Source organism: Odocoileus virginianus, chromosome 33 (assembly GCF_023699985.2).
Source record: "Odocoileus virginianus isolate 20LAN1187 ecotype Illinois chromosome 33, Ovbor_1.2, whole genome shotgun sequence".
NCBI classification, from domain to species: domain Eukaryota; kingdom Metazoa; phylum Chordata; class Mammalia; order Artiodactyla; family Cervidae; genus Odocoileus; species Odocoileus virginianus.
Window position 1 is genome coordinate 38,825,154 of NC_069706.1, and position 27,104 is coordinate 38,852,257.

The window sequence follows — 27,104 nt, forward strand, 5'->3', positions numbered from 1 at the left end:
CCCAGGGATGGAACCTGCATCTCTTATGTCTCCTGCATTGGCAGGCAGATTCTTTACCACTTCACCACCTGGGAAGCCCCAGGAAGACTCTGTAGGGTTAGGGTTACACCTTATTTATTTTTATTTCTAAAAATCCATGCATGAAAACATTTCTTTTAAATCTTTCAAGTAATGTAGTGAAGTGAAAGTCACTCAATCATGTCTGACTCTTTGTGACCCCATGGACTAGGCAGTCCAGGAATTCTCCAGGCCAGAATACTGCAGTGGGTAGCCTTTCCCTTCTCCAGGGGATCTTCCCACCCCAGGGATCGAACCCAGGTCGCCCACCTTGCAGGTGGATTCTTTACCAGCTGAGCCACAAGGGGAGACGAATGTAGACAAAGCTGTTAAGCTTTCCTTGCCAAGCAGATCAGTGCCGGTCCATTCCCCTGGCTGTCGGTCTGGTGCGTCGCCTTCCAGACCTCTCTCTGGGCACGTGTACGTCGCACAGGAACATGTTTTAGTTTTGTGGTGGTGGTTTTCCTGAGTAGCATCATACAATACTTAACTGTTCTGCAACTTGTTTTCTTCCCTTGAAAATACGTCTTAGAGGTTCTCCCACGCTAGTGTAAGCTCCAGTTCATTTTTATCGACACCGGCAGGGTCTTGCACTATCTAAAAGCACCGTGTTTAAGGTGATCAGTCCTCATTTGATGAGCATTTAGGGGTTTTTCCCCCAATCTTTGGTCTTCATTTTCTGCACATACCTCCTGTGCAGAGAGGGGGATGTTTCTCTAGCTTCGGTGCCGACATGGAATTGCCAGGTATTTGCTATTCAAGCACTAAGTCGTTGCAGCCCCTCGGAGGGGAAGCACGTCGGGCTTCCCTGTCCTTCACTGTCTCCCAGGGTTTGCTCAAACCCACGTCCGTTGAGTCGGTGATGGCCAGGTGTAGGGTACATATATTGTGTGTGTTCACGGACGTTGCCACATTGCCCACAGAAATTGGCTGGACTAGTTTATATTCTCACCCAGACAATACGAGAGTATGTTTTTTCCTCACACCCTTGTCAAAACTTTATTTTTGCCAATACTGAAATTTTTTGCTGCTCAGATTCTTGCAGTGTGCTAAAGTTAATCGTCGCTAATGCCAATTGTTGATTACATTCCAGACACTGCCCCAAGAACTTTACTTGCATGTATTGACTCATTTAATCCCCTAACGGTCTTATGAGGTGCGGTCCTTTATTGTTCCTGTTTTATAGCTGACAAAACTCAGGTGCAGAACGAAATCTTACTGTTTCAGGTTTTCCCTTGATTATTCCTGAGATGAAGTATTGCTTCATGTTTATTGATCACATAAAATTCTATGACTTGCTGGTTCATTTTCCTAATTTCCTCTCCTACCGTATTCCTTGCCTTTTTCTTATTGTCGTTCTGCACATTAATCTTTATTTCACGTATTACAGATGTTTTCCTAGAACATAGCTTACACTTTAACTTTGTGGCACTATTTTCCATCACACAGAAGTTTTAAATTATGATGTACTCACATTCATCAATCTTTGCCCAAATGACATTAGCATATTATGGCTTGTTTAAGAAGGCCTATCTTATCCCAAGGTTATAAGCATATTTTAAACTTTGTTTCCTCTAAAACTTTTAGAATTCATTATTTCATTTTTAAGTCATTAATCTATCTGCAAATTACCTCGCCACAGGAACAAAGTAGGAATATCATTCTCTCCAAATTGTTAGCAGATTATCCCAACAGTTACTGAACACTCCTTTTATCTCTGTGTTGAGTTGAAACAAAGCCCTAATCAGGCGTTAATTTTCTGCACAGAGGTGAGTTTACCGGGCTTTTGCTCATTGTTCTGATTATCTGTCACTGTGCCGCTGCAACCTATTACTTCTCAGTGTTTTGATATCTGGAGAGTTTTAAGTTGACTTTCATAGCCACCTTACTGAACTCATATTCTACTGGTTTATGATGTCATTATTGTTGCTTTAAAAATAACTTTTAATTTGTGTTTTTATATTTCTTTGGTGTATAAATTGAAGATGGTGTTCTTTTGTAATTTTTTAAAAAAATGTTACATTTCCATCAGCCAACATGCCATATGTTATTTCTGCTTCTCATTATTGCTTGGATTTCTTGTGGCTGCTACATGGTGAATTTTTGCAAAATTTCCACCTGTATTTGAAAAGAATTTTTCTTCCCTATCTACAGAGTTCTGTAGAGCCATTAGCATAAGCATGTTAATCATTCTGACTCCTCGGTAACCGTGCTTACTTGTCCCCTCCACGGGGGCCTCACGATGTCTCCGGCTGTGACGGCGTCTTTGCCGCTTTCTCTTTGTGTGCCTCAAAGCTGTGTTGTGAGACCCAGAAACGTCCACGGTAGCTGACAGCTCCTCCTAATAATATGCAGTCCCCTTTGTCCCTTTCAATGCCTTTGCTCTCAATGCTCTTGCTAACCCTTTTATATTTGTTGTAACTTATGATAGGCTTCCCTGGTGACTCAGCTGGTGAAGAATCCGCCTACAGTGCAGAAGACCTGGGTTCAACCCCTGGGTTGGGAAGATCCCTAGAGGAGGGAAATTTATGATACATGGGACTTATTCTTATACCTTAATCTGTATTTTTCTTTTCCAAAGGTTTATTGTGATCTTCTTCCTTTTTGCAGAATTCATCAGGATTTCTTTGTTCTGTTTTTTTCTGTCATGGTTTGCTGATCATTGTTTTTTACTGACCACCTGTCTAGTTGTTCTATTCATTATTAAAAGTGGGCTATTGAAGTCTCCAAATATTATTGTAGAACTGATATGTCTTCCCTTAATTCTGTCAATTTTTGCTTCATATATTTCGGGGGCTCTGTTGTTAGAGGCATATATTTGTGTAACTGTTATTTGAATCGATAGATTGACCCTTTTATCAATATATGAAATCCTTCAGCTCTTGTAATATTTTTAAACTTAGAATCTATTTTGTCTGATAGCAGCACAGTTACCCCAGCTCTCTTGGGTCACTATTTGGGTGGAATGTCTTTTGCCATCCTTATTAGGACCCTAACGACCTCTTTTTAACTTAATCACCTCTTTAAAGACCTTGTATTCAAATAAAATACACTTACTCCTGAGGTACAGGGCATTTGGCTGTCAACGTATAAATTTGGGGGACACAATTCAGATCATATCAGGTATGTATCATTGTTTCTTTTTTCTAAATTAAACATTATGTATGTACTTAGGTACGTGTTTGTGTGTTTGGCTGCGTCGAGTCTTAGCTGTGGCGACAGGATCTCCGTGCATAAATGATGTGGGATCTTTCCTTGCGGAGCGAGGACTCTCGATGTGGCTCGTGGCCTGCAGAGCGCGCGGGCTGCGCTGCTTCGCAGCACGTGGAATCTTAGTTCCCCAGACCAGGGATCGATCCCTCGTTCCCTGTGTTGGAAGGTGAATTCTTAACCACTGTACTACCAGGGAGATTCCACTGTTGTTTCTTATATCCTCATTTTTCCCCTTGGAATTTCTTTCCCCCGTACTGACGTGCATCATTTGGTGATTGTTTAAATAAAGGTCTGTGGATGGTAAATATTTTGAGTCCTCGCATGTGTGAAAAATGCTTTTGCCTAGTTTACACTTGAGTCACTGTTTAGCTAAATATAGATTCTAGCTTAAAGATAATGTTTCCTTGGAACTTGAAAGATAACGCCCCCATTCCTGTATCTGGTATTGCCAGTTAGTCAGTCTGATTCTGTTTCTTTATAGGCAGTATATCTCGTCCGTCTTTTAGGATTTCTCCTGTGAGCCTTGAGGCTTCTCACGTTGTGAATAGATGTGGTCTTTTTTCTCACATCTTCCCGGCAGTCCTGTGTGTCCTTTTAAGCTGAGGATGCGTGTCCTTTTCCAATTCTGGAAATTATTTCCTTAGAACGTCTTTGAGCTTGTCTTCTACATTCTTTTCATTCCCCCTTCTGAATCATTGCTAAGAGAAATATTGGAATGTCTGGATCCATCTTCCATTCTCTCAACTTTTTTTCATTCTCTCCGGCCTCTCTTTTTTTCCCCCCTGGATCCTGGGAGAATTTCTCAATACCATCTTCCAGCTCAGTGATTCAGTCGTGGGCTGTATCCATTCTGCAAATACAGTCCACCTGCTGATTTCCGTTCCAGTGATCTTTTAAATCTCCATTGGCTGAGCCCACATCGCTTGCATCTTTCTGGGGACGTTAGGTATGCATGGTCTAGAGATTTGTTCTGCTGGCTCTGTGAACCGCCTCCCTCGTACGGCTTCTGTTTGTTGCGTGTGGTTGTTTCTCTGTAGTGGTGCCGGCTTTCCTTGAAGGTCTGGTGTTTCTTGGGGTGGGGGCTGTATTGACATTGGACATTGTTCAGAGGGTCCCTTGGACAGCAAGGAGATCAAACCAGGCAATCCTAAAGGAAATCAACCCTGAATATTCATTGGAAGGACTGATGCTGAAGCTGAAGCTCCAATACTTCGGCCACCTGATGCGAAGAACTGACTCATTGGAACTGACCCTGATGCTGGGAAAGACTGAGGACACGAGAAGAAGGGGACGACAGAGGATGAGATGGTTGGATGTGTGTCACTGGCTCAAACATGAGTTTGAGCAAACTCTGGGAAATAGTGGAGGAGAGGGAAGCCTGGCAAGCTGCAGTCCATGGGGCTTCCCGACTGAACGATTGTTCTCCGTGATCTGTCTGCCGCGGCTGCATCTGCCCACTGCAGCCTTCTCGTGTGAGAGGGGTGAGCCCAGGTGTGCTGTGGGGAAAGATGCTTTTCTCGGCTCTGAGGCTGCCTGTTCCTCCTGGGTCTCACCTGCGAACCCGCCCCTTCTCCCAGGCACTCTCCCGCCCCCCTGCCCACCGAGCCCAGAGTCGCAGCTCTCACCTGTGGGAAGATGTCCCCAGAGTGTGCAGCCTGGCTGTGGGAGGTGGAGGGGGTTGGCAGGGGTTCGGCCCTTGGCCACGCCGGCCCTGGACTGGGCTCTGACTTGGCACGCTAGGGCCTCTCCCATGTCTGGCCCTCTCAAGCTCGGAAGTGGCCCTCTGTGCTGCCATCTGGGCCCATCTCTTCTCTCCCAGTCTCTGGGCTGTGCGTAGTCACTCCGGCGTGTCCCACGCTTTGCGACCCCGTGGACTCTAGCCCTCCAGGCCCCTCTGTCCATGGGATCTCCCAGGCAAGAGTCCTGGACTGGGCTGCCATTTCCTGCTCCGGGGCATCTTCTCAACCCAGGGGTGGAACCCGGGTCTCCTGCACTGGCAGGCGGATTCTTCACCTGGGTTCCACCTGGGAAGCCCCTCTCAGCCTCTGGTTATCAAAAGATCCTTCACAGTTTCTCGTCCACTGGCTCAGGCAGGGGAGGAAAGGGAGAAATTGCATCACACACAGAATTTTCTTTCTTCGTACAATCTTACGTTTTTTGTTGTTTAGTCGCTAAGTCATGTCTGACTCTCTGCGACCCCGTGGACTGTAGCCCACCAGGTTCCTCTGCCCATGGGATTTCCCACGTAAGAATACTGGAGTGGGTCACCATTTCCTTCTCCAGGGCATCTTCCCAGCCCAGGAATCAAACCCGTGTCCCCTGCGTTGGCGGGTGGATTCTTTACCACTAAGCCACCAGGGAAGCCCCTAGTCTTAATGTCTTTTAAGTGCCTGTTTTACATTATTATGTCACTTTGAACATTAAGTTAATCAAAAAAGCCCACAATGTTTTTTTTGTGTTTTTTTTTTCACAAGCCTCTGCCGTGACAGTTTTCCTTTATCCTGTCCTTGCACACATTTTTGAGGCCAAACTCAACACTTTGCATGTAAGTCTGTTGAATTCCATCTTGTGATTTGGGCCATATAGTCTTGCCTGTCAAATCTCTGAATATTGATGAGCACGTTTATCATATTAACTATCTCTTCCAACTCTGTGTGACCTTCGGACCCAATGAGATTCTCCTTTGTGTCTCCACTCACTTCGTTGCCAAAAATGTTGCACAGAGCACAGCCAGAAATGAGCTCTTTGGTGTCACCGCTTGAGACCCCACCCAAGGTTTATTTATTTATCCAACAGACCTTTGTAAAGTCAAGTGGTTGTCAGTACCCTTCATGTAGTGGCTCAACAATTTGTGAGTTCACCTATCAGGAGAAACCGTTGATCCAAATTCTGTTATCTTACCCTCAAGGTTATCATGAAAAATTAGTCAGAAGCTACCACCAGGACGTGCTGGTTGTTAATCCGAGCAGATGAGCGCGTAATTGTCTTACTGTTTCCTGGTTGCTCTGGTGTATCTGTTTGCCTCCCCAGCCAGAGAGTGGGTTTCTTGTGTTGAGGGACGGGGGATACTGATGTCATTTCCTGGGGGTGGGGGGCGGGTGTACCGTTATGCACACATAGGCATTCTGGCCTGGAAGCCGTTGCAGTCAATGCTGTAAGAATGCTAATACACCACACCAGGGTCGGGAGATGTTGTGATTTCGGCCTTAGAGATGCACAAGATGGGGAAACACCTTGCACCCATTACCCCACTGGTCATGGTGGACTTTGACTGTCTGTCTCCAAGCCTGGGCCTCTGCTTTGCACACACATCCTTGCTAAGCATGGCCTCAGCCTCCTTGCCCATTCCACAATTTGGGACGAGGTTCAGAGAATGCCACCCTCGGAAATCCCACACGACAAGAACTGAGGTGAAATGAATGGGGTGCCCACCCAGCAGAGGTTCACCCACTAAAAAGGGAATTGAACTGGGTTGCTGGGGAGACTCATTCCCTGACCGGTTCCTTCGCTCATCTCGTCAGCAAACGCCACGCCAAGGTGTAACCAGATGCAAGGGAATGTCACCACTGAGCGCGTCCGTTAGCGACATGACCCCACCACAGAGGGGGTGTTCTCATCTGAGAGTAAGAATCGGCCACGTTCTTTTTACCTGAGCTGCCCTGGGAGACTGTGGCTTGAGGCCACTCACACGTTCCCGCCTCCTGAACAGATGCAGAAAGTCCTCAAGTGGACATGAGTTCATCAGGCTTCCCCAGGTTGGTGGACGTGTGTCCTGAGATGGTGTTTGTCAAAATGTGTTCCGCCAAAGACTAGCCCTGGGCGTTGATTCATGAAATAAAGATTCTCTGGTCAGACAACATGGGGAAGGTGACTGCTGCATCTCCCTTAAGGAGATACACACACGAAAGCTCTGAAGGGTCCTGCTGTGACCCAGGCATCCAATCAGCTTCACCGCTTCCATCCTGTACCCCTCACCTGTTTTTTGTTGGCTAAACATACTTGTTGTTCAGTGTTGTTGTTTAGTCGCTAAATCGTGTCCAACTCTTCGAGATCCCATGGGCTGCAGCACGCCAGGCTCCTCTGTCCTCCACCATCTCCTGGAGTTTGCTCAGATTCACATCCATTGAGTCGGTGTTGCCATCCAGCCATCTCATCCTCTGCCATCCCCTTCTTTTGCCTTCAGTCTTTCCCGGCATCAGGGTCTGCTCCAGTGAGTCGGCTCTTGGAATCAGGTGGCCAGAGTGTTGGAGCTTCAGCATCACTCCTTCCAATGAATATTCAGGGTTGATTTCCCTGGTTTATAAGTCAGCCCCATAAAAACCCAGTGGCCCAAATGACCCAGGATGAAAGGGAAAATACAAAATTCTTTGAGCTTACAAAACAGCTGCATGTCCCAAGTGGAGGGTGATCCCATGAAAGCGTCACCAGCTTCCTGGTCTCTTTGTGGAGATTTCACTTACCCTCCCTGTGGTCAAACTCTCCTGCCCAAATAGACCTGGCCTGGTGCTAGGGATGCTCAGGCACGCTGTAGACAGCCTCGGAAGCAACCGTTGAGATCAGCAGACGGGAGTCGTTACCTGGGAAGGCCTGTGGGGTCTCCAGGGCAGGCTGGGAGCTTCAGGGGAGCTGCTGGCCTCCCTCCCCACCCATAACGGTGCTGCACAACTGGAGCCTGATTTCTCTCGCTTGCTGGAGCTTGGCTCTCGGTTATCCTGGAAACGCCCGAGCCCCCTGGGCCCTGCAGTGACCCCCGCTGCTTCTCGCAGCCTCTCTTGCAGTTTCTTTCCCAGCCTGTTTAGAGCTTTGATATCCCCACACTGGCTGGTTCCCGGGTCTTTCAGCCCCTCATCCCGTAACTGTCATTTGCTCAGGAACTCTGAATGTCCTGTCCCCATGGAGACCCGACATCCCATCTCCATGGTAACCTGCAGAAACCTTGGGATGCCCTGGGACCTGGAGCCCTTGGATGTGGCCTCTCCCCACAGGGACCCCCGGTGGGGAAGTGATGAGGGGTGGGCAAGAGGAGATCCAGCACCTTCTGGGGCGGAATGCAGACAGAGGCATCCACTCCTGTGCCCTTCCTCACTCTGGGTTCTTACCAAAGGCACATCGTTGAGTTGATGTGACAGTGGATTAAGGCTACTGAGAGGCCCCTTCAGGCAAAGATCCATTATTAATCGCCCAGGCTGTGATGATTAGTCAGGCAGGAGAACAGTAGACCACCTGGGGAAGCGCGAGCAATCTACTTCAGCGCGCACGGCCTCCAAGTGATTGACGGGGGCTCAGAACCGGGTGGGGCTCCGTCAGCACTCGCTGATTGTTCACTGGGGTCTGGGCCAGGCGCTAGGGAGAGAGGGGTGAGTGAAACTGACGTGGTCCCCAATATCAGGAAACCTCCTCGCTGGCAGCAGCGGTGACATCTTGTGTGCACACGCCAGCCGGTACCTTATAAAGGCCCTCCTCCGCCATGGAAGCGGTCAGCCCTTCTGTGTCCACTGTCAACCCCCGACGTCCAAGGCCACCATCATCCTCCACCTCCCAGGTTGTCCCCTCGCCTTCACTCTTGCCTCCCAGAGTCTGTTCTCCGTCCGGGCCTCTTCTGTCTGTTTCACGTGCAGACCACATGCTGTCATTCTCAGACCCGAAACCCTCTTGCAGCATCTCCAGGGTCCTTCCCAAGACCCTCAGGACCCCTACCATCTGGCCCTGTCACACTCTTTGATGTCACGTCACACCTCCTCTCCCTGTGGTCCCAACACTCCAGCCCCACTCACCCACTCACAGGTCCTTTCTCTGCGCCATCCATCATGGGGGGCTGCCCCCCACGCCCCCAGCGAGGCTGTCGGGCACGTGAATATACTCAAACAAACCAAGATGTGCTGGACACATGAATCCTCTCCGGGTTTCAAAGTCTTAGGATGAAAAAGGAAAAGGATGCAGGAAATCTCATCAACTTTTTTTTTCACACTGATCAGATGTCCAGAAGATCATATTTTGGATATATTAGGTGAAATGTTCCACAATATATTATTAAAATTAATTTCACCTATTTCTTTAGACTGTCTTTGTAATGTGGCTGATAGGAAATTTCAGGGGACGTCTGTGGCCCGCAGTCCCGGCCGGCGTCCTCCTATCAGGGATCCCCATCCTGACCTCTGCGGGCCTTTTTGTTCCGCATCTTTGCACCAGGATCCCTGCTCCCCTGATGATCGGCTTAGTTGGTTCCTCCTCATCGTTTGGGTCTTGAATTAAGACTGACTCCGGCCTACCGGACCTCATCGAAGAGCCTGCACCTCTGGGCAACTCTGTCAGCGCCTGTTTGTTTCTTCCTGGTGTTAATCGCGCTGTGCCAACATTGCCGTTTATTGTCTCTTCCCCACGCATGATGCCTGCCAAGCTCTGTTCGGAGTCTTTCAGGTGTGTCCACTTGCTAAAGCCTCACCACTGCCCTAAGAGAAAGAAGTTTCCCATTTTACAGATGGGACAACAGAGGGATTCCCAACCCAAAGGCCTGGCTTGAGAGCCTGCTATTCTGACCCAGTGAGGGCAGGGACCTCGCTTGCCTTGAGTTCCCATCTGGCACATGTTGACACCAAATAAGTCTTCGCTGGCTATCCAGTTGTTCATCAGCAGATGGAGGGACAGGTGAAATGTGGTCCGTTCACACGATGGACCACTTCTCAGCCAAAACAAGGATGCAGTGCTGCCGTGTGCTGCAACGGGGATGGATTTTGAAAACATCACACCAAGTAGAAGCTGCCAGACACTGAAAGCCACATATTGTTGGGTTGCCCTGGTGTGAAATGTCCACAGAAGGAATCCATAGAGACAAAAGGCAAAGCAGTAGTTGCCAGGGACTGGGGGAGAGAGGGGCTGGGGAGTGACTGCTAGAGGGTGTGGGATTTCCTTTGGGGGTGATGCAGATGATCTGGAATTCTATGGTAGTGGTGGTCACACAGTCTCATGAGTACGTGGAAATGCACTGAATTGTACACTTGAAATGGTGACTTTTATGGTGTAATGGGGACAACAGAGGAGGAGGTGGTTGGATGGCATCACTGACTCGATGGACATGAGTTTGAGCAAACTCCAGGAGTTGGTGATGGACGGGGAAGCCTGGCATGCTGCAGTCCATGGGGTTGCGAAGAGTTGGACACAACTGAGCGACTGAACTCAACTGATGACATATGAATGAAAGCTCAGTATAAACAAATAGATTTTATGTTGAGTAAGTGAATCCTCACAGAGCAAATGGGAAAAGCCAGGATTCACCACCTTTTTCACAGGGCCATCCAGGAATCTGTTTGCAACGTTGCACCCGAGTCACTTATTCATCCCGTATTTCTCCTGTGTCTGCAAATATTCCAGGCACTTTGCCAGATATCATGTTGCTGCTTCAAATAAGACAGGTGGGGTTCCTGACCTTTGGGCTCCTTCAGGGAAGTCAGGGAGTTCTGTGGGTGCTTACAAGGCAATGCGAGGAATGGGACCCGGGGGTGAGGCTTCTTACCCTGGAGCCCAGGCCACCACCACCCACCCACCCCAGCAAAATTACATTGTTATTTTCTCGAATGGAAATGTGCCATTTCCTTCAATGATGAATTCAGGGGACAGGCCATTGCAATATCGGAGACAACACTTTTAACCTTGTCACCAATGGAAATCACAAATACTGGATTGGCCAAAAAGTTCATTCGAGCATTTCCATCACACGTTATCAAAAACTCAAAACGAACTTTTCGGCCGACCCGATATTTTCATATCCCGTTACGGTTTTTGCAGATGCCTCAGAATCTCGTTGGCCTCCCCCTATCTCAAACTCAGGGCATCAATAAGAAGGCACACATGTTAGAAAATCACAGTTTTTAAAATATTTGATAATTCTGTTTCACTATAGCTTGTAATTCTCTGTGTTATTTCATGTGTTTAAAAAACATTATTCTGGAAGTGGCTCCAGACACCGTATGGATTCCAGAAAGTTACGAGCCATAGCCCCTGGGGGACCGGCTCCTTGTTCAGGGAAGATCCCGGTGCTTCTTGTAATGAAGGGGGTAGGCAGGCCTGAAAAGGCAGAGGAATGGCAGGTGAAGGCCGAGGTGGCCGCACCAGTGACCACAGGGGTGATGCTCACCTTCCTAAAGTGGCCCCCGGGCAGGACAGAGCGTGTCGCGTCTGGTCCTCAGCGAGCCCAGAAGGACCTGAGTTGCTTGGTGTTGACAAAGGACAGGCTGGCCAGAGGGCTCCGGGGTCCTCGGACAAAGGACAGCTCCTTCAGCTCATGATGCTTTTAGCCCACCTTGGCTGGTCGAGTTTGGTCCTTGTTGCTTGAAAAACGCTTTGAGGACATGTAGACGGAGATATCTCCGAGGAGCTTCCTTAAAGTCCCCCCAGTGAGGGATGTGGAGCCCTTGACACCTTACTGCAGTGTAAGAGGGGAGTCTCCGTGTCAGGACGGCGATGAAAGGAGCCCACGCTTCTGCTGCAAAAACCGTCAAAGGCAGGCACGTTACGAATGGCGCGGCCGCCGTTAACTGTGAGTGTCTTGGTTTTATTGGCCTGTGTCATAACCCTAATGTTACTTAAATGTAGTTTGGTGGTGTTTTTATTACGGTTTCCCCCTCTTCTCCCCACAGCTGCTAATATTTCCTGTCTCTGTTCCCCACTCTCCCTTGTCACCCATTATCCATTACTGTCAGCGCCCTGCCGGGATGTCCTTGGAGAGGATTCTTAATGGAGCTGTCCTGGCTAAAGAAATTCAATGTGATTGAACTGCAGTGAAGAATCAAAATCCAAATATCTGAAAGGGATGAATAATAACTAGGTATTAAAGCATATTGGTTATTTATTACTGGCAGAAGGCAGGAAAACATTAGCATGTAAAAAGCTGTAAATTAATCACGGCTGGGGATAGGAAACCTGAAGAAGTCACCTCTATCTTTGTTAACTCTGTTTTGTTATTCTTGATGTGTTCCCGCGTCCCCACTCCTGCCCTTCCATGATAGATTTTCATCCCAGCTGGCTAGCTGCAGGCACAAAGGGGGGAGATTAACCCCCCCCCCAAAAAATGGTTAATCTCACGTCACCCTGTGGTTAAAAGAGGGCGGCCGGGGGAATGTGCGTCTGTGGGCTGATCTAGAGTCAGACCCTGGCCAGGCCGCTCGCTAACTGTGACCCCAGACAAGTCATCTGCCCTCTCCAGGTGCTGTGTCTCCTGTCTGTCAGCTGCAAATGATTCTGAAGCCTTCCTCAGAGCGCCGTCACGGGGATTAAACCAGATACTGCCTTTGCGTCTTTAGGACCGTGGCTGATGGCAGCTGCTGGTGACAGAAGGACAAGGGCCTTGCCACTCAAAATGCTGTCAGTGGTCCAGCGCAGCATGAAAAATGCAGATTCCCAGGGCACACCTCTGACCGCCTGTTTTAGGCTCTGCCTCCGATAAGATCTTCCGGCGAGACAGTTAGACATTAACACGTGAGAAGCCCTGCCACAGTGTTCTGATACATATTAATACAAGGGAGTTTTTACTGAATTGGAGAAAAAGATGTTCTGTTTTATGATCTAACCGAGAAGAAGATTGTTTACATTCAAAGAATGTGTTGACTGAGCTGGAAGGTACATTGGAAGGCTTTGAATCCTGCTGTCTTTTGCCCTGCGGACTCTGAGGTCTGGAGAAGTGAAGCGTTGGCCCGAGGCCACTGAGTTGGTGTTCTGGTTCAGTGTTGTTGCATAAAAACCACTCCAAAATGGAATGGCTTTAAACCACTTGAAACCATTGGTTTCGCTCCCGAGTCTGCATGTTGGGCTGAGCTTAGCTGGATGCCGAGCTCATGTGCCTGCTGTATGTGTCATCAGCTTGGGGGACCAAGACGGCCCACTCCATGGCCATGGGCGGGGATCTGATCTGACGGCTGGGACCCTCTCTTCCTGGGCATGGGGGCCTCTCCCGGCTGCTGCCACCCCTCACAGCATGGCGGCTGGGTGGTCGGAGTGAGTGTCCCAGGTGGCACTAGTGGGAAAGAACCCACTGGCAACCCACTCTAGTACTCTTGCCTGGAAAAGTCCACGGATGTGGGAGCCTTCAGTTCAGTTCAGTCACTCAGTCATGCCCAACTCTTTGCAACCCCATGGACTGCAGCACGCCAGGCCTCCCTGTCCATCACCAACTCCCAGAGTTTACTCAAACTCATCTCCAAGAGCTCCAGTGGCGCAATTGGTTAGCACACGGTACTTATACAAACTCATCTCCATTGAGTCAGTGATGCCATCCAACCATCTCATCCTGTCGTCCCCTTCTCCTCCTGCCTTCAGTCTTTCCCAAAATCAGGGTCTTTTCCAATGAGTCAGCTCTTTGCATCAGGTGCCCAAAGTATTGGAGTTTCAGCTTCAACATCAGTCCTTCCAGTGAGCACCCAGGACTGATTTCCTTTAGGATTGACTGGTTGGATCTCCTTGCAGTTCAAGAGACTCTCAAGAGTCTTCTTCAACACCACAGTTCAAAAGCATCAATTCTTCAGCACTCAGCTTGCTTTGTAGTCCAACTCTCACATCCATACATGATTACTGGGAAAACCATAGCTTAGATTAGACAGATCTTTGTTGGCAAAGTAATGTCTCTGCTTTTTTTTTTTTTTTTGTAAATCAGCTATACTTTTTTTTTTTTCGTTTATTTTTATTAGTTGGAGGCTAATTACTTTACAATATTGTAGTGGGTTTTGTCATACATTGACATGAATCAGCCATGGATTTACATGTATTCCCCATCCCGATCCCCCCTCCCACCTCCCTCTCTACCCAGTCCCTCTGGGTCTTCCCCATGCACCAGGCCAGAGCACTTGTCTCATGCACCCAACCTGGGCTGGTGATCCGTTTCACTATAGATAATATACACGTTTCGATGCTGTTCTCTCGAAACATCCCACCCTCGCCTTCTCCCACAGAGTCCAAAAGTCTGTTCTGTACATCTGTGTCTCTTTTTCTGTTTTGCATATAGGGTTATCATTACCATCTTTCTAAATTCCATATATATGTATTAGTATGCTGTAATGTTCTTTATCTTTCTGGCTTACTTCGCTCTGTATAATGGGCTCCAGTTTCATCCATCTCATTAGAACTGATTCAAATGAATTCTTTTTAATGGCTGAGTAATATTCCATGGTGTATATGTACCACAGCTTCCTTATCCATTCGTCTGCTGATGTATTAGGTCCCATTTGTTTATTTTTGCTTTTATTTCCAATATTCTGGGAGGTGGGTCATAAAGGATCCTGCTGTGATTTATGTCGGAGAGTGTTTTGCCTATGTTCTCCTCTAGGAGTTTTATAGTTTCTGGTCTTACATTTAGATCTTTAATCCATTTTGAGTTTATTTTTGTGTATGGTGTTAGAAAGTGTGTTCTAGTTTCATTCTTTTACAAATGGTTGACCAGTTTTCCCAGCACCACTTGTTAAAGAGGTTGTCTTTTTTCCATTGTATATCCTTGCCTCCTTTGTCTAAGATAAGGTGTCCATAGGTTCGTGGATTTATCTCTGGGCTCCCATTCACCATTGCAACAAAAAGAATAAAATACTTAGGAGTATATCTACATAAAGAAACAAAAGACCTATACATAGAAAACTATAAAACACTGATGAAAGAAATCAAAGAGGACACAAACAGATGGAGAAACATACCGTGTTCATGGATTGGAAGAATCAATATTGTCAAAATGGCTATACTACCCAAAGCAATCTATAGATTCAATGCAATCCCTATTAAGCTACCAACAGTATTTTTCACAGAACTAGAACAAATAATTTCTCAATTTGTATGGAAGTACAAAAAACCTCGAATAGCCAAAGTAATCTTGAGAAATAAGAATGGAACTGGAGGAATCAACCTGCCTGACTTCAGACTATACTACAAAGCCACAGTCATGTCTCTGCTTTTTAATATGCTGTCTAGGTTGGTCATAGTTTTTCTTCCAAGAAGCAAGAGTCTTTTAATTTCATGGCTTCAGTCACCATCTGCAGTGATTTTGGAGCCCCCCAAAATAAAGCCTGTCACTGTTTCCATTGTTTCCCCATCTGTTTGCCATGAAGTAATGGGACCAGATGCCACGATCTTAGTTTCCTGAATGTTGAGTTTTAAGCCAACTTTTTCACTCTCCTCTTTCACTTTCCTCAAGAGGCTCTTTAGTTCTTCTTCACTTTCTGCCATAAGGGTGGTGTCATCTGTGTATCAGAAGTTATTGATATTTCTCCCAGCAATCTTGATTCCAGCTTATGCTTCATCCAGCCTGGCATTTCATATGATGTACTCTGCATATAAGTTAAATAAGCAGGGTGACAATATACAGCCTTGATGTACTCCTTTCCTGATTTGGAAAATTCTAGTACTCTTGCCTAGAAAATTCCACAGACAGAGGAACCTAATAGGTTCCTGTGATCCATGGGATCCCAGTCAGACACGACTGAGCAATTTCACTTCACTATCAGTGCAGGAGATACAAGAGATGAGGGCTCAGTCCCTGAATCAGGAAGATCCCCTGGAGGAGGAAATGGCTGCCCCCTCCAGCATTCTTGCCTGAAGAATCCCTTGGACAGAGGAGCCTGGCGGGCGACAGTCCGTAGGGTTGCAGAGTTGGATACCACTGAAGCGACTTATCACACACACACACGTGTTATAAATTGCACAACAGAATATTGCGAGTTCTGCTTTAAGCCACTAATTAATTTTTGAGGGCTTTCCCTCCCGTTTGCCTGTATTTTTTTAAATTTTTTAATTGGAGGATAATTGCTTTACAGTGTTATGTTGGTTTCTGCTGTACAACAGCATGAATCAGTCATAATTATATATATATATAATATATCAGAATATAATACATATATCCCCTCCCTCTAGAGTCTCCCTCCACCCACCGTCCCACCCCGTTAGAGCGCCGGGCTGGGCTCCCTGTGTTACGTAGCATCTTCCCGCTAGCTCTTTGTTTTACGCGTGGTGGTGTGTAAAGAGACAAGCCAATGCCAGTCTCTCAATTCTTCCTTCCCTCTCTTTCCCCCTCTGTGTCCACAAGTCCGTTCTCTATGAAGCCACTAATTATTTTTTAAAGAAATCGCAAATGGAAGAAATTTTATCTTAACTCACACGTTTACCATGTTGGCACTGTTCAGTCCTTCATGCAGATCCTAGTTTCTGGCTGGCATCATACTTCTTCAGTCTGGAAAATATCATTTAACATTCCTTACACTGCAGGTCTGCTCATGATGGATTTTCTTCAGCTTCTGATTTCTCAAAGAAAGAGACTTTGTGTCATCTTATTTTTGAAAGATATCCATTGGGTCAAGAATTCCAAGTTGCCCTTTTGTTTCGTGGCTTTAAAGATATGATTCTGTGTCTTCTTTACATTGTTTTTTGAGTGACCAATATTTTTATCACTAATTCATTTTATGTAGTGTATTCTCTTTTTTTTTTGCTGTATGCTTTTTAAGATTTCGTTTTATATTTGATTTCCAGCAGTTTAAGATATACTTGTGTATATTTTCATGTTTATTTTGCTTAGAGTTTGTTGAATTTCTTAGATCTGTGGATTGATATTTTTCATTAAATTTGTGGGGGGAAATTAAAGGGATTTTTCTTCCACATTTTCTCTTTCCTCCTCTCCTTCTAGGACTCTAATCTCATGAATGATGGACCACTTGATATTATTCCACAATTCAGTGATTTTCTGTTCATCCTTTTGTACCTTTTTCCGTCTCCATGCCTTAGGTGTATAGTTTCTATTGCCCTTTCTTCAAGTTCACTGATTTTTTTCTTCTGTAGTGTCCAAGTGGCAGTTAAGCCCATCAACTGAATTTGTAATTTGTATGCTCTAAATTTTAGGTCTAGGGTTTTCATTTGGTTATTTCTTCTTTCATATCTTTTCCCTTCTCCTGTTCCTATTTCCTTTGTCTTTGGCATACTTATAATAATAGCTCTTTCAAAATGTTTGTATGCAAATTCCAACATTTCTGTAATTGCTGGGTCTGTTTCTATTGACTGGTTTTTCTCCTTGTCCACTTATGCACGTATCTAGTAAACATTTTTTTATTGAGTCTGGTCACTGTGGATGCCAAGTTTCTGGATTTTGTTGTTTATAAGTTGTGATGAGTGTTTATCTGGCAGATAGTTAATTTGTGTGTGAATAGGTTTGATTCTTTTGAACTTTACTTTTTAACATTCATTTATTTTTATTTGGAGGGTAATTGCAGTGTTGTATTGGTTTCTGCCATAAGCAGTGTGAATCAGCGACAGGCGTACACATCCCACCCAGTCCCACTGCCAGACCTCCTTCCCACGTCCCACCCAGTCCCACCCTTCTAGGTCGTCACAGAGCACTGGCTTTGACCTCCCTGCTTCATAGAGCAGATTCCCACTGGCTCTCTCTTCTGCATATGCTGGTGTGTTTGCTAGCTGTGTGTGAACTGGTCCTCATTCTGGAGTTGGAGCAGCCCTGCTCTTCAGGCGTGACTTTCTTGGTCTCTGAACTTTCAGGGGACTCGGCGAGGCCCTCCCGGCCTGGCTGATGGGAGCCCGAGCCTTCGTCTGTCTGTGTGTCCCCTGAATCGCTCCATCTCACGGCCCCGTGGTGCTGGTTCCAGGCCCAGCTCGCAGAGTCCCACGTGTGCTGTGCGGCTCCATCCTGGGCCCACTCGTTCTCTCGGGCTTCCCTCCCCTGCGGCCCTCCTCCTGGGCTGCAAACCCTGGCAGCCCTGTCCCTGTCTGTCACCTCAGTTTGGGCTCCGCCTCTCTGCCCCGTGGTATGTAAAGTGCATCCAGACCAAAAGCCAGTGCTCATGAGGCTTGTTTCGTTCAGTCGCTCCGTTGGACTCTCTGCGACCCCATGGACTACAGCACACCAGCCTACTCTGTGCTCCACTATCTCCCGGAGCTTGTTCAGACTCATGTCCATTGAGTCGGTGATGCCATCCAACCGTCTCATCCTCTGTCGTCCCCTTCTCCTCCTGCCCTCAATCTTTCCCAGCATCCGGGTCTTCTCCAGTGAGTCAGCTCTTCGCATCAGGTGGCCAGAGTATTGGAACGCAGTCAGTTTGCCTTCCACCAGGGTTATACTGAGCCTCCTGATGTTCAGTGTCTACAAACAGTTGTTTCAAACCACTTCTCCATTTTATAGTTATTCAGTATTTTCACTGTTGTTCATGGCATATTACTTTCCACAAACCTCACAATCTTTATTCACCAGGCCAGATAAGAGGCTATGGTGAAAGACTGGCAATGAAGGATCCATGGTTGTAACTAGCATCCACTGGGCATTCTGTCCCCAAATAAGACCTCGAGTACACCCTGAATTTTTGTTGTATGAAATATTAGATTTTTATAGGAAATAACTGTGGGGCGTAATTTTTACTTTGCAGAAGCCTTCATTTTATAAAGAGGACTAGCTGCAAGTAAACTGTGTTCTTCCTTAGCCTATTTAAGAGATTGGAAGATGACCATTGTAAGCAGAGCTAGGTGATGGTCAGCAGAGCCTCCAAGCCTCAAGTCCTGGCAGTTGCTTCCGGGTGGAGCCATCAGTCAGAATCAGTCAGTGCACCACTGAAGTGTCAGCGTATCCGGGCATCTGGAACGCACTAGCCAGGGCCACTGAGGGCTGTCGTATGAAGACCTGGTCCAACTTGGGGCTCGGTTACCCCAAAGGATCTTGAGTGTCTTGAGCCAAAAAGTCCAGGCAGGGTGTGAGCCAAAGAGACCAGCATGAGTCTAGAAGGTTCTAGGAGTTTAGATGGGGCGGACAGGTAGGTCAACAACCGGTCGCTAGTCTCGTGAAGAACTAGAGTCATACTTCTCCGTGTGTGGAGAGCCTGTTCAGATGCACGCTCTGCCTGAGGAGGTCCAGGGTGAGGCCTGAAATGCTGCAGGTCCAACCAGCTCTGGATGGTGCTGAGGCTGAGGGCCACAGACAGCCCTCCGGCTGGTGAAGACCATGTAAGCCAGAGCAGCTCCTCCTGGGGAGTCAGCTGTTGCTTGTGGCCCAGGGGAGACCTGTGTCAGACTAGTAGATGGAGAGAAGAGGATCTGACTTACATAAACGTAGCTTACCTGTGCTATTTCACCCTGACGCTTCTTGTACCTGTTGGGGCTGGCAGTTATACCTGAGGGACGGAGGCTCCAGCAGACCTGAAATCTCAGCTGTGACCCCAGGAGAATTCCCCAGAGAGCCACAAGGAGCCACACTTGCCCTTCCTCCTTGTCCAGGAGCCCGAAGGCCAGCAGGATGGCAATAATCTTTAATTTGGAAAAAAAAAAAAAGAAGGGCTCTCCCGGTGGCTCAGCGGTAAAGAATCCCGCCTGCCAATGCAGGACATGTGGGTTCGACCCCAGATCCGGGAAGATTCCACATGCCGCGTGCTAACTAAACCCCTGCATCGCAACCACTGACCCTGTCCTCTGGAGCCCAGGGTTACAAGGGTTGGTCATGCAGTCGTGCCCGACTCTGTGCGACCCCATGGGCTGTAGCCCTCCCACTTCTCTATCCATGGGATTCTGCAGGCAAGAATGCTGGAGTGGGTTCCCATTTCCTTCTCCAGGGGATCTTCCTGACCCGGGAATCAAACCCAGGCCTCCTGCACTGCAGGCAGATTCTTCATAGTGTGAGCCCGGGAGCTGTAACTACTAAAGCCCATGCACCCTAGAGCCTGTGCTCCGCAACAAGAGAAGCCACCGCAATGAGAAGCTCCGCCCCAAGCTAGTCCCCACTCTCTGCAACTGGAGGAAAAGCCCGCGCAGCAACGAAGACACAGCACAGCCAGAAATAAATAGTTTGGTTTTTTTAAGTTAGCAAGAAAGCAACGCTCAGACTCTCTTACCTTCTGCCGTAAACGTTTTTTTTTAGTATGATCTTGTGTGCCGGGAGCACAGACTGTCTGAAGCTGGATGCTGCGGGCTCTGTCAGGACAGGATGTGGCCCTTTCTCACGTCGAACGGACACTCATGTTTGGGGAGTCTGTGTGCCTGCCCCCCTGTGTACACGTGGAGTGTGCGCATGGCAGGGGGCTCTCCACGTGTAAAGGACACATATCACACCATCCACACGCCTGGATTTAGACACGGATGCGGAGCACACCTAAGGTGGTGTTGGTTTATTTCACCGGCAACCATAGGGACTGCATTTTGTTTCCCCGTCATGTTTAGGAAATTAGCAGTCACATCTTAACCTCGGCTTCTTGGGTAATGCGTGGAATAGTCTGTTTCTGATTAATAGGGCTTAAGACGTCAGTAGGTTCCGGACTTTGGGTTTAAGTACTAAGCTCAGACACGGAGGGTGATGAAGAAAGCCCCTGTTAACTGAGCATCTGCTCTGCTCCAGGCAGGCTCTTTAGAAATGTGTTAGCATCACGATAGCTCTGCCAGCTGTGGGCATCACGATTCTTATTTGATAGATGAAGCTGTTTATAGATTATTTATGAGTTCCTATTTATAGAGGAACTGAGATGGGGTAGTTGGAGGAACGGGGTGGGTGTTGGGTCTGGCGTGTTTTGTGAAGTGTGGGTCCCACAAAGGCCTTCACCCAGCGATGTCTGGAGTCAAGGAGAGGAACTGGGCTCCTTCTAGGCTCTAGTGGTTTCTCCTTCCGCTTCTGGACAAAGACCCCGTCTTCCCAGCCCGTTCCCTCTGCCAGGAGACAGAACCAGGCCTCTGACAGGGCCAGCATGCCTGAGAACTTCCCACCAACCCAAGGAGGGGCATCCCAGCCAGGGCCGGGTCAAGTCCTCTGCCCGAGAGAGCGCCTGGCCCCTGTCCCGGCCTTTCCGGCGAGGCGTCCTCCCTGCTCCGACCCCGCGGGGATGAGGGAGGCGCAAGAGGGAGCAGGGGCCGGTTCTGTGGTCCGCGGGCTGCTCTCTCCCCTCTCTGCTTCCATGGCGACTTCATTAGCAGCAAACTGCTAATTGAACTTCATATTTATGGTCAGAAAATAAAATCACTGGACCTTTTTGAAGTAGAATTTTATGAGTCTTGACTCTGACAACTGAGTCAGCAGTGAAGGGCCTGTGCTGTTGAGAGTTGTGGTTTCAAGGCAGAGATAGATAAGCATTCAGCGCGGGGAGGAGGCCCACCCCAGTCCTTGGGTGGAACCGGACCTCGGCGGGTTGGCTGGCGGGACAGACGGGGCTCTGGGCGGGGGTTCCTACACCGAAGCCATCAGTCACCCGCCTCACCGGCCGTGGGCTCTGTTTCGTCTCCGGGGTCACGGAGCGCCCGCGGGGCTGTTCGCGTCGCAGAACCGGCTGTTTTGGCTCCGTCTCCTCCTGGCTGTTCTGGAACAGTCCTGCCCGCGGGCTCAGACGCGCGCCTCCCGGGACGTGGGCACAGGAGGCTCTCGACGCCACTTTCTCTCTGTGACTCGGGTCCCGCTGCTCCTGCGAGGGCGCCCCGGGCTCCCTTCCCACCGCGGCCTCGAGCAGCCCCTCCTCCTGGGAGAATTCTGCCCCTTGGCTCCTTGGATGTCGGCTTCATCCCTCTTGTGGACCCTTGACAAGCCCATGGGGATCCCCTCACCAAGCCATGGGGAAAAAAAACTGCCATCCATATTTGGTCTCTCTGACGGGGCGTGTTTCAGAATTCAGAAGGGACTTGAGGGCTTCCCAGCCTGCAACGTGGGTGGACGTCCTCTGCCCTGAGATCCCCCCACGACGGGGCGGCTCCCGGCAGCGTTGTCCTTGCTGCCTGCTGCCTGAGCCTGGAAGCCCGCTTCTCCGAGGCGAGGGGAGGGGACAGGAGAGGTGGGGTGATGAGCGATCAGCGTGCAGGGGGGAGACGACCATGGTCGGCCCCTGCTTGCCCCCACCCTGGTGGGGGTCCCGGACCCAGCGTTCAACACCTTCCGCTGCAACAGGTCTTCTTCTGCTACACGGAGGGCTGAGTGCCCCAGTCTCCCGGGCAGCTGCTGTGAAGGGCGGGAGGAAACTCAGAAGGAGGGCCCAGCAGGTCCCGGGCCAGGCGGGGATGTCGTAATTCAGAGAGTGCCTCGGCTCACCGCGGCCCCTGCGCTCCCTCGCTGGTGCGTGGCTGCGCCCGTGGCTGAAATGACACCCAGGCCCCCTACCAGCCCCGAAACCCCATTACCGTGTGCTCTGACCATGAAGATTGCATCTTCACGCTGCACTTCCCTGCCATCGATTGGCTTGGGGAGTCGTCCCTCCGCTGACAGCGTCATGGCGATGCTCATGGCGCAGCAGGTGATGAGGGGGCCCCCCCAACCCTGCGAGGAACCAAACCGCCAGCACGGCCTGGCGCTTCTCACAGCTGCGGGCTGAACCCTTGGCGGGAGGTTCGGCCTTCGGGTGAGGGGGGGTTAGACAGGGTCCTGGGTGGGGGCCTCGTGATGGGCTTAGTGATCTTGGAGGAAGAAGAGACCACAGAGCCCCTGCCCTCCACGAGCTCACACCGAGGAGCTGTGAGGACAGCGAGAGGACGCCTCACCAGACACCCACCTGCCAGCACCCTGATCGCGGCGCCCAGCGTTCAGAGCTGGGGAGATCAACGCCCGTTGTTTGAGCCACCTGGACAGTGGTATGTCAGCACTCAGCCTCTAGGTGGACCGAGACCCCACGTGACCTCAGGCAAAGCCTGCGGCTTCTCTGAGCCTCGGTTTCCTGGAAGAACAGCGTCAGGACGGCCGGGAGGAGGACAGGAGGCGCGGGGAAGCAGGGCTTCCCTCCGCGTGTTTCTGCAGGAGGACCGGGAACAGGGAGGAGTAAGCGCCCAGCGTCTCCAAGAGAGCCGCCTGAAGCCGGTGCCCTGCCCTCGTCTACTTTCTCCTCCTCAGTTCAAGGCAGCAGTTAGGCCATCAGCACCTGGAACGTGGGTGGACGCCCGGAGACCGGCGAAGCTCTGTCCTCAGGAGGGAGGCTGGCCTGTCCCGGCGGGGCGTGCCCGTCGCAGACCACACGGCTCCCAGGCCCCGGCGCCCTCCGGCCGGCCTCCCTTCTTCCAAGCATCTCTGCACCCGCATGCTCCCCTGCAAGCTCCGTGCTGTCGCCACGTGACAGAGGAGACACCCAGGACTCGGGAAAGAGTCTGGAAGGCCCCCGTCTGCCCTGCAGACTCACTCCCACTGCTGTGCCTAGAGCCTGACCCAGAGAAGCCCATCTGTGGCTCCCTGACCTTTGGCCTCTCCTTCAGTCTGACCAGTGGGAGAACACAGGGAGGGCAAAGGTCAGGCGATTCGTCATCCGGCCCCTCGCTGGGGGCCGCCTTGAGGTTTGCAGAGCCCACCCCCCCACGCACCCACCGCTTCAGTCCCGCGGGAGCTGCGGTGGTGCAGCCCAGGAGACTGCCCTCTTCCCGGTCAGTCTGCACTGACCTCCCTGCCACAGCTTTGCAGATTATCCATTAACCACACTCTCCCCAAAACCAGCTTTGTCACATCTGTGTCCTGCCGGCCCCTGACCTGCCCAGGGTCACCCAGCTGGTCAGTGGTGTCCACAGCATCCTGCCCATAGCCACTGTGGGGGTCCTGTCTGGAGGTGCCTAGTGGGGAGAAGATACATGAGGTGAGGGCAATCAGGGAGAGCTTCCTGTAGGAGGAGGCATTGATGAGGGAGAGCCTTGAGGTCAGATAGGAGTTTGACTGGGAGACCCAATTCGAGATGCTTTCAGGTGTCTTTGTGTCCTGAAGCTGCCGTAACAGATTCCCACAGTCAGGATGGCTTAAGATGAAAGAAACGATGTTCTCACTCAATCATAGAGGCCACAAGTGTGAAATCAAGGCAGGCCCATGCTCCCTCCAGGGAAGACCCTTCCTTCCTTTGAGTTTCTGGTGGCTCCAGGTGTTATGTGGCTCGTGACCTCATCACTCTATCTCTGTGTCCACTGTCACTTGGCCGTCTTCCCTCTGTCTCTGCATGTGTCCTTGGGTCTCAGCTTATTTCAGTTCAGTCAATCAGTCATGTCCGACTCTTTGCAACCCCGTGGACTGCAGCATGCCAGGCCTCCCTGTCCATCACCAACTCCTGGAGTTTACCCAAACTCATGTCCATCGAGCCAGTGATGCCATCCAACCATCTCATCCTCTGTCATCCCCTTCTCCTCCTGCCCTCAATCTTTCCCAGCATCAGAGTCTTTTCAGATGAGTCAGCTCTTCACATCAGGTGGCCAAAGTATTGGAGTTTCAGCTTCAACATCAGTCCTTCCAATGAACACCCAGGACTGATCTCCTTTAGGATGGACTGGTTGGATCTCCTTGCAGTCCAAGGGACGCTCAAGAGTCTCCTCCAACACCACAGTTCAAAAGCATCAATTCATTAGCACTCAGCTTTCTTTATGGTCCAATTCTCACATCCATACATGACTACTGGAAAAACCATAGCCTTGACTAGATGGACCTTTGTTGGCAGAGTAATGTCTCTGCTTTTTAATATGCTGTCTAGGTTGGTCATAACTTTCCTTCCAAGGAGTAAGCATCTTTTAATTTCATGGCTGCAATCACCATCTGCAGTGATTTTGGAATCCAAAAAAATAAACTCAGCCACTTTTTCCACTGTTTCCCCATCTATTCACCATGAAGTGATGGGACTTGATACCATGATCTTAGTTTTCTGAATGTTGAGCTTTAAGCCAACTTTTTCACTCTCCTCTTTCACTATCATCAAGAAACTCTTTAGTTTTTCTTCACTTTCTGCCATAAGGGTGGTGTTATCTGCATATCTGAGGTTATTGATATTTCTCCCAGAAATCTTGATTCCAGCTTGTGCTTCAGCCAGCGTTTCTCATAATGTAAAAGCCCCCCTAATCCAAGAGGACCTCGTCTTCATTTAGCTATATCTGCAAAGACCCTGTTTCCATAAAAAGTCACATTTTTGAGTTTCCAGGCAGACATGGGTTTGGGGGTCACTGTTCAGCCCAGTCCACCCGGGAGGCATAGAAGAATGAATGGCCCCAGTAGAGGGAGACCGGGAGGGCGTGTGAGGTGGGAAGTGTGGGGTGTGCAGAGTGAGGGAGTGGGGTCTTTACTCAGCCGGTCGGGGTCCGAGATCAGCAAATCTAAGGGCCAGCGCTGGCGGGGGGTGGGGGGCAGGGTGATAGGGCCACTTGGGGAAACGGGGTGGGGGCTCCTTACAGAGTTCAGGGTGCACCTGCCCTGTGACCTGGCGGTCTTTACTCAAAAGACAGGACAACACACCCCATGAAGGTTCGTACGGGAATGCCCCTGGGGCTAACCTGGGGCCACGACCCAAATGTCTGACAGCAGGTGAATGCATAAACATGGCCCCCACATCAGTGGACAAGGAGGGACAAGCCAGGCCCTGGAGAGCCGGCCAGGCTGCTGTATCTTCCTGAGGTCCAGAAAAAGGCAAGACCGAGAGCACAGCCGTGTTGCCTCTGGGATGGGGGTGGGGAGTAGCACGGAAAAGGCCGTGAGCGCCCTTGCTTGGTTGGCCGCGGGAGCCTGCTTCTTGGTTGGGGTCTCGGTGACTGGGTGCTTTGTTTTCAGACCATCCGTTTAAGACGCACGCAGCTGACTGGTCCTCCTGCCGTTGTGTAACAAGGAAAGGGAGCAGAAAGGCTGGGAATTGGGATCGGGCTGAGCTGGAGGCCCAGGCTCTGCGTGGCGTGGGGCCAAGGAGCCTGACCTGAGAAGCTTGTGTCTGGTGGCGGGGGAACAGGGGGCCTGCCGGCTTCCAGGAATGGGGCGGGCTGACCTCTCATATCCTCCTAGGCCTGCAGAGCAGGCTGTCACATGTCACCTCGGCCTCGCTCACAGTCTCCCTGAGAGTTTGCTCACCCGTCCACTTCTAGGGCCTCCCAGGGAGTCAGGTGGTCCCCAGGCCCGCTGCAGCCCGTGGGGGGCCATCCAGCAGGACTGGGCAGAGAGAGGTGGGCACCGTGGTCAGAGGAGCTGAGTCAGCGTCCAAGGAGGACATTGGGAGGAGAAGAGAGTGTGGTGGGGCGCTTGGCTCTGGGCAGCCCCACGTGGGGCCCCCGGAAGCATCGTCCGTCTGGGAAGGTTCTGGGTCCCACGCTTCCCATCAGCCAGCCTCCCTCCTCCACGCAGCTGACAGTCAAGACCGTGGCCTCCTGGGCGAGGTCCGCACAGCTGCAGGGGCCCCAGGAAGGACGGGCTGAGCTGCTGCCCCTTCCCTCCCCTCCCGCCCCCCATCCCCGCTGCCATGCCCCCCCCCACCATGGCAGACGCAGCCCTCCTGCTCCGCAGCGCCCCGCCCGCCGCGGACCCTCAGTCTCCTCCTCTCCCAGCCTCCCCCTCGCAGAAAGTCACCCACAGCCGCTGCTCAGAACAAAAATAAAAAGGGAAGTGTGGCAGCCCCCCAGCCCCCACCTCGGCCCCTGCTAAAAATAGAGGCAGCCTCTGAGCGGGGTGTTGAGTGTGGGCTTCCGGGGAGGGGGGTGCACTGCTGTCTGCAGCCTCAGCATTTCCTGGGGGCCTGGCAGTCACCGCGCTGGAGGAGAGGGATTTGGAGAGGACCACGGAGAGACACCCCCCAGCCCTGCCGGCCAGACCTGGGGCTGAGCTGGTTTGCAAACCCGTGAGTATATTTTCCAACCGGCCGGTCCTCTCGCTCTGACGGGTGTGCGCCCAGCTCATGAGCCCACATCCTCAGTCAGGCAGCATCCTCTGGAGCAGGCGGGGGCCGCTGTGGAGCCCCTAACCCCCTCACCGATCCATCGGAACCATGAGCGTGCACAGCTTCATCTTAATTTCCTAAACAACCAGGAGACTCAACAGCGGGTGCCGGACCGCTGTTTTAGGCTGTAGCTTTGATTGCACAGAGCGTGAACTAGAGCCCAGAGAAGGCTTTCAATAAATGCCTGATGATCGATTTGGACCAGAACGCTGTTTT

At 50.2% G+C, this 27,104-nt stretch overlaps 1 protein-coding gene across 3 annotated transcripts in view; it reads left to right on the forward strand.

Annotated features, from left to right (window-relative positions):
* The window catches only part of CARD11 (caspase recruitment domain family member 11), a 104,376-nt gene that overhangs the window by 21,420 nt on the left and 55,852 nt on the right, over nucleotides 1–27,104 (forward strand). The window contains exon 1 of one of the 3 annotated variants that reach the window (XM_070460510.1): nucleotides 26,605–26,789. The exons of 1 other annotated variant lie outside the window; for it this stretch is intronic. The gene's annotated coding sequence lies outside the window, so the exon portion shown is untranslated. Of the gene's footprint in view, nucleotides 1–26,604; nucleotides 26,790–27,104 lie in introns of those variants that run through there. One more of the 3 variants, XM_070460507.1, reaches the window with a different exon arrangement.